The sequence below is a fragment of the Marmota marmota genome, unplaced genomic scaffold (assembly GCF_001458135.2).
Source record: "Marmota marmota marmota unplaced genomic scaffold, marMar, whole genome shotgun sequence".
NCBI classification, from domain to species: domain Eukaryota; kingdom Metazoa; phylum Chordata; class Mammalia; order Rodentia; family Sciuridae; genus Marmota; species Marmota marmota.
The window spans coordinates 1,083,181-1,093,970 of record NW_025999913.1 but is presented as its reverse complement, the minus strand read 5'-3'; the positions used below and the strand labels follow the sequence as shown (position 1 = coordinate 1,093,970).

Sequence of the window (10,790 nt, the reverse complement as noted above, 5' to 3'; positions counted from 1 at the left end):
AAAAAAAAAAAAAAAAAAGTAGAGCCAGAATTTGGTAAAATAAATTCATTTTTACAAGATGGGAAATGAAGAATCCATGACCACTAGACAGGCTTAAGAACATACACATGCGTTCTTTCTCACCAGACTGAGATAAGTTGATGGCCAGTGTACAATGAACTTCCTACTTAAAATGTCCCAATAACTTCCTTCTATTCTTAAAATCTAGAGTCTACATAACAATCTAAAATCTAATCTCTGAATCTATAAGGTCCCAAATGATCTAGCCATTTTCTACATAATATAATACCTATAATCATTTTATTTGTCTGCCTGCTAATTTTCACCTTCACAGAACTTTTGGGATCTGGTTTGCCTCCATTTCTCTGGTGCCTAGGACAAGCCTGGCACATGGTAACTGCTCAATTAAATATGTCTTGAAGACATAAAAGAATGAACTCCAATTCTGAGCATCTGTAATTTATCAAAGAAACTAATGCTTCTCTCTGTGAAGTTTCATAGGAAAAAAGGTTAGATTAGAGCACTCAACAGTCCAAAATCTCAACATAAAATCAACTCAAAAGAATAAAGTTACCTAGAACACAATATATTTTTAAAAAATTTTTAATACTTTTTTTTGGTTGTAGTTGGACATGATATCTTCATTTTATTTATTTATTTTTATGTGGTGCTGAGGATCAAACCCAGTACCTCACATGTGCTAGGGGAGTGCTCTACTACTGAGCCACAACCCCATTTCCCACAGTATAATATTTTAAGTGGATAATAAAATCAGCAATTAGTACTTGATAGGAGTTCAAAAATATTTAACAGCAAATGAAAAGCTGATCCTGGTGTAGGTAATTAAGCTGAGTATAAAGTTTAAGAAACCCATAGCCTACAAATCAACAATTAAACTAATTCTCCCCAGCTCCATTAAAAAGATTTATAGCCTTACTTGTATCTGCCATTACTTTATTTGAGTTGAGGGAATTTATTGCCTATTAATATCCAGCATTAATGACAGAAAAGGTGAAATAGCCCATGGATCATCTCGTATTTTATCCACTATTTCTTTTTAAAAATAGTCAACTGAGCATGCTCTCTGGGATGTTTGAGTAGAATTCTCTACCAGAGAGTCTTTATTCTAATATACCGAGTCTTTATTCACTCAAATTTATGATAGAGTAGAATTCTCAACAGACACAGGTAACTTTGGAGCTCTCTAGATTCTATGGATTTCCTAGAGATCAATGGTGCCTACTATAGTGCTCATCCTACAATATATTACATACTACTGAGCCAACAACCTGCTATTTGCAATGTAGCTTTAGCTCATCAAAGAAAGTAGATAAAATATCATCTGAAGAGAGAGCATGTCCCACAATCTTCACATATCCCGCATGCCTGAGGCCACCCCTGACCACTTCAGTCCATGATGGCAGCCCACATAGCCAACTCTTTCAAGTCTGCCTACACAAAGAGCTCCTCTTTGTTTGCTGAGCCAAATGATATGCACTTTGCTCTATTACCAAATATTTATTGAGTCTCTGTGTGTACAAGACACTTGGGGCCTCAGCATGCCCAGAACAAGCATAGTTGTGCAAGTCTTCATTGCCCAAGAGAAAGGATGAAATGGAAAATGTGGGGCTAAAATCTAGCTAGTTCAGTTTGCAAAGTCAGGGGCTGCCCACACCTGCCAGGGTCACCCTTTTCAATTCATATATGATAATGTATTAGTATTGACCCTGATCCTCTTTTTGAGGAGAGGAAAGAAGTCCTGCTTCCTGTGAGTCATGCACTGAGAAGCTTCCCTCCACCATGACCATCTGCCATGAAGTTCTGCCTCACCTTAGGCCCAGGGTAATAGCGTCTGCTGAGCCTGGACTGAGAGCTCTGAAATTATGCGTAGGAGATAAGCCTGTGCTCTGGACCTCTAAACTTCATGCTCACAAGACTTAGTTGCTGAAGAAGCTGAAAGAGAAGAGCTGACAGGAATGAGAGGAAAATTGGGACTGGCAGTTCTTCCAACTGTTGGGTAAGCATATAACGGCAGCAGCACCCCAGAGAAAAACCCCAGCATGGCGTCTAACGACCCTCTTTCTCCTCTTTGTTTCTTTCACTGGCGCGAAACCTTCCAGCGGCACCAATGTTCAAACCCTGCTGGTGGGAAGCCTTAGCCCCAATTAGAATTAACTTCTTGGGCCCCGGAACTGACATATGGAAGAGCTTGCCAATAAACGGGCGACCTGTGATCTACCTCAGCCCTGCAACCTCTCTTAGACCTATATAAACACACAGCCTTTTGTAATAATGTGGGAAATCTCTTTGGTGATCTGTGTCTTCCAGTCTTACACCAACAGGAAGGAACATGAAAACAAGCAGATCAGCACCAGATGAATAAACTGCAATCGCTCCCAAACTCACATTCACCTTTGGAGGATTAACCTGAGTGCTACTTCTCTGGGCCATAGTTCACACCCTATGCAAAGTGCATTTGTGGCCGATTTGAACTTGGAAAACTATATGGACGAATATGAAACATGGAGTTTCAGTTAAACTAAAAGGACACACCAGAAACCCACAACATTTCATTTAATTCTGTAGTTTTAATGTAATTATACTTATAATTATTGACTTCAGGTTAGAAGTAAAATTTTAGAAAGTTGAAAGAAAAGATTCTCCAACAAACAACAAAAAAATTCATTCCAGAAAATTTGCAGATATTAATTTACTCTCCTCATTTATTACAAACACATAGCTTATATTCTGGAAAAGCAGAAGGTATTTGGAGAAACTTGATTAAAAACAATTAACAATTGAATACATACCCAAAAGAACCCAAACCACTAGATACCTAGAGTATTCAAATTCATAGAGACAGAAATAGAATAATGGTAGCCAGTGATAGGGGAAGAGAGAAATGAAAAGTGGCTATTTAATGGTGACAGTTTTAGCTTCAAAAGCTGAAGAGTTCTGGAGATTGTATGCATAAGGTATTTGGAGCTCTCTTTATTCTATGGATTTCTTAAAGATCAATGGTGCTTGTCCTACAAATAGTGCATAGTACTGAGCCAACAACCTGGTATTTGCAATATAGTTTAGCTTATCAAAGAAAGTAGATAGTATATCATCTGCAGGCATATGCAGGCCCATGAGACAGGATTTGGCTAGCACCTGGCTTTGCAAATGCACAAGTGTGAACATACTTACCACTGCTGACCTGTAAAGTTAATGTTAGACCACGACGCAAGAAAAGACCACTGACTCCAATTAAAATCAAATTAAAGCAAGCTTATTATTTCGACCGGCCGGGCTGCCTTGCCCATCAAAATTGTGGGAGCCAAGGACAGCGGCGAGGCTTCTTTGTGGCCCAGTTTTATAGCCCAAAAAGTTACACAAAGGGGGGTTACAGATAACAACACTCTGAGGAGCATAACACAAGTTTACATTTTTGCTGGCCCCGGCATCAGAATTTATGGAGATCTTAGAGACTCAGAGAGGGTCGTTATCCGGCCAGGGAAGGCCAGAATTTATGAGGCGTCACTAAGGTTTAGGAAAGGGTTGTTATCTGGTCAGGGAAAACCGGACATGGGTGAGTTCAGGGCACGGGCAGGCATTCCAATCAGCTTTACAACATCAACTAATGGCCAGGCCATACAGACATCCTGATATTTTTACAGAAAACAGAAATGAATCCTTCATAACTTGTGACAAGCTGGCTTCTGATCTAATGAGATAACTAGGCTAGGTATATCAGTTAACAATGATTAAGATGGATAATTTTATGTTATGTTATTTTTTTACAATTAAAAATATAGTGAATAATAATTTATAGTCCATTCATTCCATCTGCTTTTCTTTTAAAAAATTTTAAAAAGTCTCCACACAGGAATATCAGATGGTCTTTAAATACATTTTCTGAGAAATTTCCCATCACATCTCTATAATCTTTACCCATTACTATCAAATTCATCTACCCACATTCATTTTAACATTGATTAGTTTCATTCGGATCAAAAGAATAAGTGATTTGATTTTTTTTGACACTATGTTTGTATTTTCTGAATTAAAGGATTTCTTATCTGGAAGTCTGCATGTTTTCATATAAACTTTGCTCTTAGCTCTGTTCACCCATGTGAAAAATTAACCCAACACTGTGCTTCTATAAGTTGAGCTCACAGATGAGAGAGCTACTTACTAACTCTGAGATCTGGGCAATCCCTTTAGACTCTCTGTGCTTCAATTTTGTAAACATAACAAAAATAATTTTACCTATCCCCAAGATGACTTTGGATGATACATGTGGCCTGTTGTGGTTTATGACGTTGAGCTTAAGTGATGGAACTTCAGAATCGCAGAACTCGTATCAATGTTGTAAAGACACAGACTCAGGACTCTGCCTCCCCAGCATGCAGCTTCCTGGAACTGGTTCCACTGGAAACATATTGTAGCATCCCTTCTTGTTCCAACAGAAAGAGCACATTCCACAGTTTGCCATTCCATAGCAAACTCATCACTCATAGGTACCCAGGCCTCTGTCAGAAAGCCTCATCTCCACTCCAACAGTGCCCTCTGCTACTGCCTGGCATATAATAGATGGTTAGGAATGAATGAATGTATGCTATCAACTTTCCAGCCTTGTTAAGTGTTGCCTATTCCTAAATAAAGGCAGTGACCATGGCAGTTCATGTACTGTAGATCAATCTTGTCAATAAAGTATTTTTCTTAATTTCCTGTGATTGATAGCATCCCTCTGAAACTTTAATTCTTTCTGGCCTGGCAACCTATGGAGTCTGTAAGTTATGTCATTAGATTTATAAGGACTGTCTGCAACAATGATCTGGTTTAAAATGTTGGGAGGTATGAAAAAGGCACTAAATTTTTGCTCCATGAAACTCCACAGATGCTTAGGATGTAAAGAGTTGTTCCAGAGAATAATCACCTGGTAATAAAGTAATACATTGGCTGGATTGTTACTGCAAATTTTCTACCAACGACTCCACTTTAACTCAACTCATTTTAAAAACAAAGACTGTCAGACTGGATTTGGAAGAAACAAAACTGTATGCTACCTACAAGAAACCCACTTTAAATATCAGTTATCAGGAAGCTGAGGCAAGAGGATCCAAGTATAAGGACAACCTAGACAACTAAGGGAGACCCTGTCTCAAGGTAAATAATAAAGAGGACTGGGGATATAGTTCAGTGACAGTGTTTACCTACCATGTGTGTGTCCCTGGGTTCAATCTCTGATTCTGGGAGCAGGCAGTAAAAGCAAAGATAAATAAATAAATAAATAATAAACAATACAAACAATACAAAAGTTGTTTTGTCTAAGATTCAGTTAATTAGATTCATATCAAGGAATAAGGAACAGTACATAATGATAAAAAGATCAATTAGGAGGCTGGGGTTGTGGCTCAGTGATAGAGTGCTTGCCTAGCACCTGTGAACCCTGGGTTTGATTCTCAGCACCACATATAAATAAAAATAAAAGTCCATTGACAGCTAAAAAATATATTTTTTTAAAAAAAAGATCAATTCATCAAAAACACATACAACCATCAATGTGTGTCTACCTAACAACTGAGCTCCAAATACCTGAAGCAAGAATTGATAGAACTGAATGGGAAATAAGAACATTTGTTCACAGTAAATGTTCACAATTACACTTGGAGACGTCAACATCCACCAAAGTAGAAGACAGAATACCAGGAAGTGCTATTTAAATTCATCCAATGAAAACAGAATATACATTTTTTGAAGGCACAGGAAATATTCACCCAGACTGACCACAAACTGGGTGGGCCACACAACACACTTTAAGAAATTTAAGACAACTGAATTCGTACAAAAATGTTCTTAGAATAAGGAAATAGAAATCACTAGGAGAAAGATGTATGAATAATCCCCCAATTCTTGGAAACAGGTTTCCTCCCTCCTCCCTCACAAGCATAACTCTGAAGCACCTGGTCCTCAGTGGCCCTCAGGGTCCCCAGCAGGACTGAATTTCAGGTGTCTACAGACTTGATAATTCACCCTTTATTTCCTGCTTTCCTTGACTTTCCTTCCTTCCCCACTCTCACATGAATATGGGATCATTTTCCAAATAAATTCCTTTCTTATTTTTTTCTACTTCTGGGAGAACCCAAGCTAAGTCACCTTCATATATAGTTATGTGTCATTATTCAGGGAACCCTGCGCACCCATGGCGTGTACACAGTCAGCCCTGAACATCTATGGGTTGTACATCTGCAAACTCAACCAAGTGAGATCAAAAAACCTCTTAAGATAAATAAATAAATAGCCATATGACAAGGGAAAACAATACAGTATCACTATTTACATAGCATTGATATTAACTTAGGTATCATAAGCAATCTAGAGATGATTTAAAATACAAAGGAGGATGTTCTTGGGTTTCTTGGGTTATATGCAAACACTATGCCATTTTATATAAGGGGCTTGAGCATCCATGGTATTAGTGAGGGGTCTTGGAACCTATTCCCCATGGATGTCAAGGGACAAACTGTACTGAACCCATAACCCTAGTGGGAATACAGGGTTAGATTCCTTTGAGTCTTCAGTTACATTTTAATCCACCAATCAATATGTGATCTTGCCTTATCATAATAGTGATACTGTATGTTTTCTATTTCAAGTCAACTTAATTAATATATGCTATTGATTTTTCAACAATGAACTCACCAACAGCACTATAAATCATGTCTAAGGCACATCATAGCCTTCTCATGGTAGGAACACTAGATACACAGCACTTTGGCTTTGTGCTTGGGGACCCTACCTTTTTTTTTTTTTCCTAATACTGGAGATCAAATGAAGGGAGCTCTATCACTAAGCTACATCCTCAATATTTTTTATTTATTTATTTTTTATTTTGAGACAGGGTCTCACTAAATTGCCTAGGCTGGCCTTGAACTTGAGATGCTCCTGCCTCAGCCTCCTAAGTAGCTGGGATTACAAATGTGCACCACCATGCCCAGATCGATGACCACCTTACATATCAAAATCACTGACAGAAAGCACATAAATTTGAAAAAAAAAAAAAAAGTGGCGCTAAATAGTCCACAATTTGTTTAGAGCTTGTTAGACATTTGTTTAGAGCTTGGCAGTTGAAACAAGAAATCAGTATATTACCTGGTAGGACCTTAGCTGTGAGCATGTACTTGCACTAAGTCAAATTTTCCACCATTCTGGACATGTTTGTGAATGACCATGAAAACCCTGTATTGATTTTGAGATTATAAATATGTTTTAGCAAGTAGGCAAGTTTGTAAATAAAGAATTTGGGAATAATGAGGAATGAATGTGTCTTCTTAATAAATTTTAGTCTTGAGCTGGCAACATTTGAATAGAATTTTCTTCTTTCAAGTACACCAGGGAGGAGGCTAGATCACCTTTGCTTAGTCACCCAGGATGTCACCTGCTCCCACCAACCACGGATGCCATACTTTATCATCTTTCTCAGTCCCTGAATGAATGAAAAATTGGATAACACTGGAATATAATACATATCTTATGATTCTCTTTGTGGCCCTCCTTGGCTGATTTTATTTTAGCTGATCTATGCATTTGGACAGGCTATAAATTAAACTTTGGTGTAAACAGGAAAAAGTGGAATGTCTAGAAAAAATAGTCATTTCTTACCCAGAAATATCTATCAGTTCCAATCTTTCTCAGAGGGGAACACCTGAGGAATATTTCCTTCTTAGAGAAAAGTAATTGAAAAGTAATCTTTGAGTACCAGGTTGGATTAATGATTTTGCAATACCCAAAAAGAGCCTTAGGTGAATGAACAAATTATACAGGTATAAGCGAATCAGGCAGAAGTGATAAAAAATGAGCCAAATGTTTACTTCTGAAATATCTTTCTTTTCTGAATTATAATAATTGGAAACAAGAAAGAACACTCATAAGTAAAATTCTAGCATATTATTTTTTAAATCTCTGACATAAACATATACATTTGTGTGGGAAGATGATATCAAAATTATTTAGAAAAAAAGAGACTATTTTGTAAAGAAAGCATAACAGCAATGTCATCAAACTAAACCAGGAAATAATTATGATGCAGAACAAAGAATATGTACTGATAATATTTAATGACTCATAGAAGAAGCTATAATAGATTCTCCCCTCCTGCAGTTCATAGCATTAGACATCACACTTTTCTTGGCACCCCACTTTTCCTTATTCAATTCAACACAGGAACCTGTCAAATTCTTTGCTTCCAGCTACTACTCACTGAAAAAGAAAAACTTCAAAATACCAGAACACTCATGTTAACATTTTCTGACAGCTTAATAGAAACATAGCACTTGGCCCAGAAGCTATCATCACATGTGGAGGCATAAGCTAGACAGAAACTTTCAATGTCAAGTGTGTTGTCAAGAGACAAGAAATGGAACTTAACATAGGGTAGCAAGACCGTAGGATCTCAGAGGGAAAGAATGTAGCCAGAGGGCGGTTCAGAGACTTCCTGGATCAGCTAGTGTACACACTGAGAAAATACGGCAACGTGGAGACTCAGAAACTGAGCTACCCAGATTCATCTGAAATAGAAAGTGCACACATGGGGTTGAAGAGAGACGACTAGGCAGGTAGGCAAGGGCCTAATCTTGGGGGCCTTATATGCCAGGCTAAGACGTTTGTCTTTGTTCAAAAGGCAAAGGGGACCCATGATGACATTTTCAGTCATGGGGGAAGATCAGAGAATCATGAGTGTGTGTCTTAGTCCATTTTATGTTGCTATAATAAAATATCACAAACTGAGTAAATTATAGACAATAGAAGGTAGGATCCAACAAACTATACATTCCCTTCTCCAAGATCTTCACAAAAGCCAGGAGAACCTAACATATAACAGAATGGAGATTAGAGTTTTGGATGAGGTCTTGACTGAGCTACTGTAGTTCATATATATATCTTTATATCTTTATTTTATTTTTATGTGTTGCTAAAGATATATATATATATAATATATATGTATATATATATAATATATATGTATATATATACATATATATATATATCTTTATTTTATTTTTATGTGTTGCTAAGGATTGAACCCAGTGCCTCATGCATGCTAGGTGAGCACTCTGCCACTGAGCCACAACCTCAGCCCCTATAGTTCTTATTCATATATCCAGAAGCATTATATACTCTGAGAATGTACTGGGAGCCTATGGTTGTACTGAACACTGTGTAGCCAGGTATGCAAGTTGTATCTTCAGTGGCTCTCCACTGCTCTCAACACAGAATCCAAGCTCCTTAGCATGGAGCACTACCCAACTCAAAATGGGTCCTTTACACTGAGAACTGCTCCCTACTAACCCCAGCCACGGCAGCATGTTAATATGGCTTAGCATGGACTCCAGGTAAGAGTTTGGTAGACCAAAGGTGGTTCCAATGTGACCCTCTGCCAGGAATATTTATCACCTCAACCATCTCCCGTCCCTCAAATACTGAGATAAAATGAAGCTTTAGTAAATGACAGTGGGCATAGGTGCAAATGATGTGTCAAAAAGGAAAAAACTGCTCCACAGGTTATGGTTTTATTGATCTGTGGCTACTAATCAGGTTTATATCTAATTTTGCAATCTATTCTAATGTTCTTTTTTACATTGAATATATAAACAGATCTTTCAAATTTTTCTTTACCATCTTATAAATCTTTGATGAACTCTATTTTTTAAGTTATAGTTTGACAAAAAGCTAACTTCCTACATTTCTATATGAAAACATGGTAAAAATAGGCCTGAGAAGAGTTCACTAAGACAGTGCAAAGTTTTAACTCCAAAATGCTTATCAGCAAGAGACTTTTACAATGTTTCCACAAGAGATGCAGCTCTCCCAGTATCTGCAATTTCTGAGAGCATTTTCCTGACCTACCAGGGTCACTTCAGACTGGTATAAGTCAGGATCTTTGAGAGACTCAGCTCAAACAACCAACTACCACTTTATCGAATCCGAAAGAAAGTTTAGAATAAGCCCAGATTGTTCTACCTGGCTTCCAATCTTGTCCCCACTTACACTATTACTCACATCTGCCTGATGAAACTATAGGGCCATCGACCTGGAATCATAAGTTAAAGATAGGACTCTGCTCACTTGCAACCCTCAGGTCTTTGGGCAAGTCCTCAACTAGTTAATTCTTCTGGATCTCAATATCCACATCAGCACAACAAAGCGATATCATTTTACTTTTCAGGATTGTTGAAAAAAATCGCAATCAGCCGGTAGTTCACACGTGTCAGCTACAAAAATCTTAAAAACAAACAATCAAACACCAGTCTTACTTGGATCCCATAGCTTGAGCACCAGATTTAAAGGGCATTCGTGATTTTTTTTTTTAAATTCTTTCCCAAAGAAAATACTTTGTAAGAGCTTTGGCAGAACTCAAAAATAGGCACAGATTTGACATGAAAATGTTGATTTAAAATATTTCAGAGGCCATTCCTGATCCTCAGGCAACATTCCAGGTCTGTAAATCTCTTCTGCTTGGGGGTGAATAACGAGGTTATTTTTAACCCCTCAACTGTGACCCCCACTGCCTGTATCTAAGGCTGGGACTGCCCATCAGAGCTCACGGCTGGACCACAGGGGGAAGTGGCCCCTCCTTGCCAGTCTCCGCAGGACACTCGGACTGAACCCTAGTAGGGCGCCGGGTGCCCTGGCGGTCGCAGCGTTCGCAAGGTCGGGTGTTCCGTAGACAACGTCCTCTTCTCCTGAGCGCTAGGGCGCCCGGGGACAGCGCGCGCTGCGCCCATTCACGCCTCCCCGGCCTG

At 38.4% G+C, this 10,790-nt stretch overlaps 1 protein-coding gene across 1 annotated transcript in view; it reads left to right on the top strand.

The window, feature by feature from the left end:
- Eci2 (enoyl-CoA delta isomerase 2) overlaps positions 1 to 10,790 on the top strand; it is a 39,521-nt gene that overhangs the window by 4,268 nt on the left and 24,463 nt on the right. The window contains exon 2 of the mRNA XM_048799710.1: positions 7,812 to 7,819. The gene's annotated coding sequence lies outside the window, so the exon portion shown is untranslated. The remainder of the gene's footprint in view (positions 1 to 7,811; positions 7,820 to 10,790) is intronic.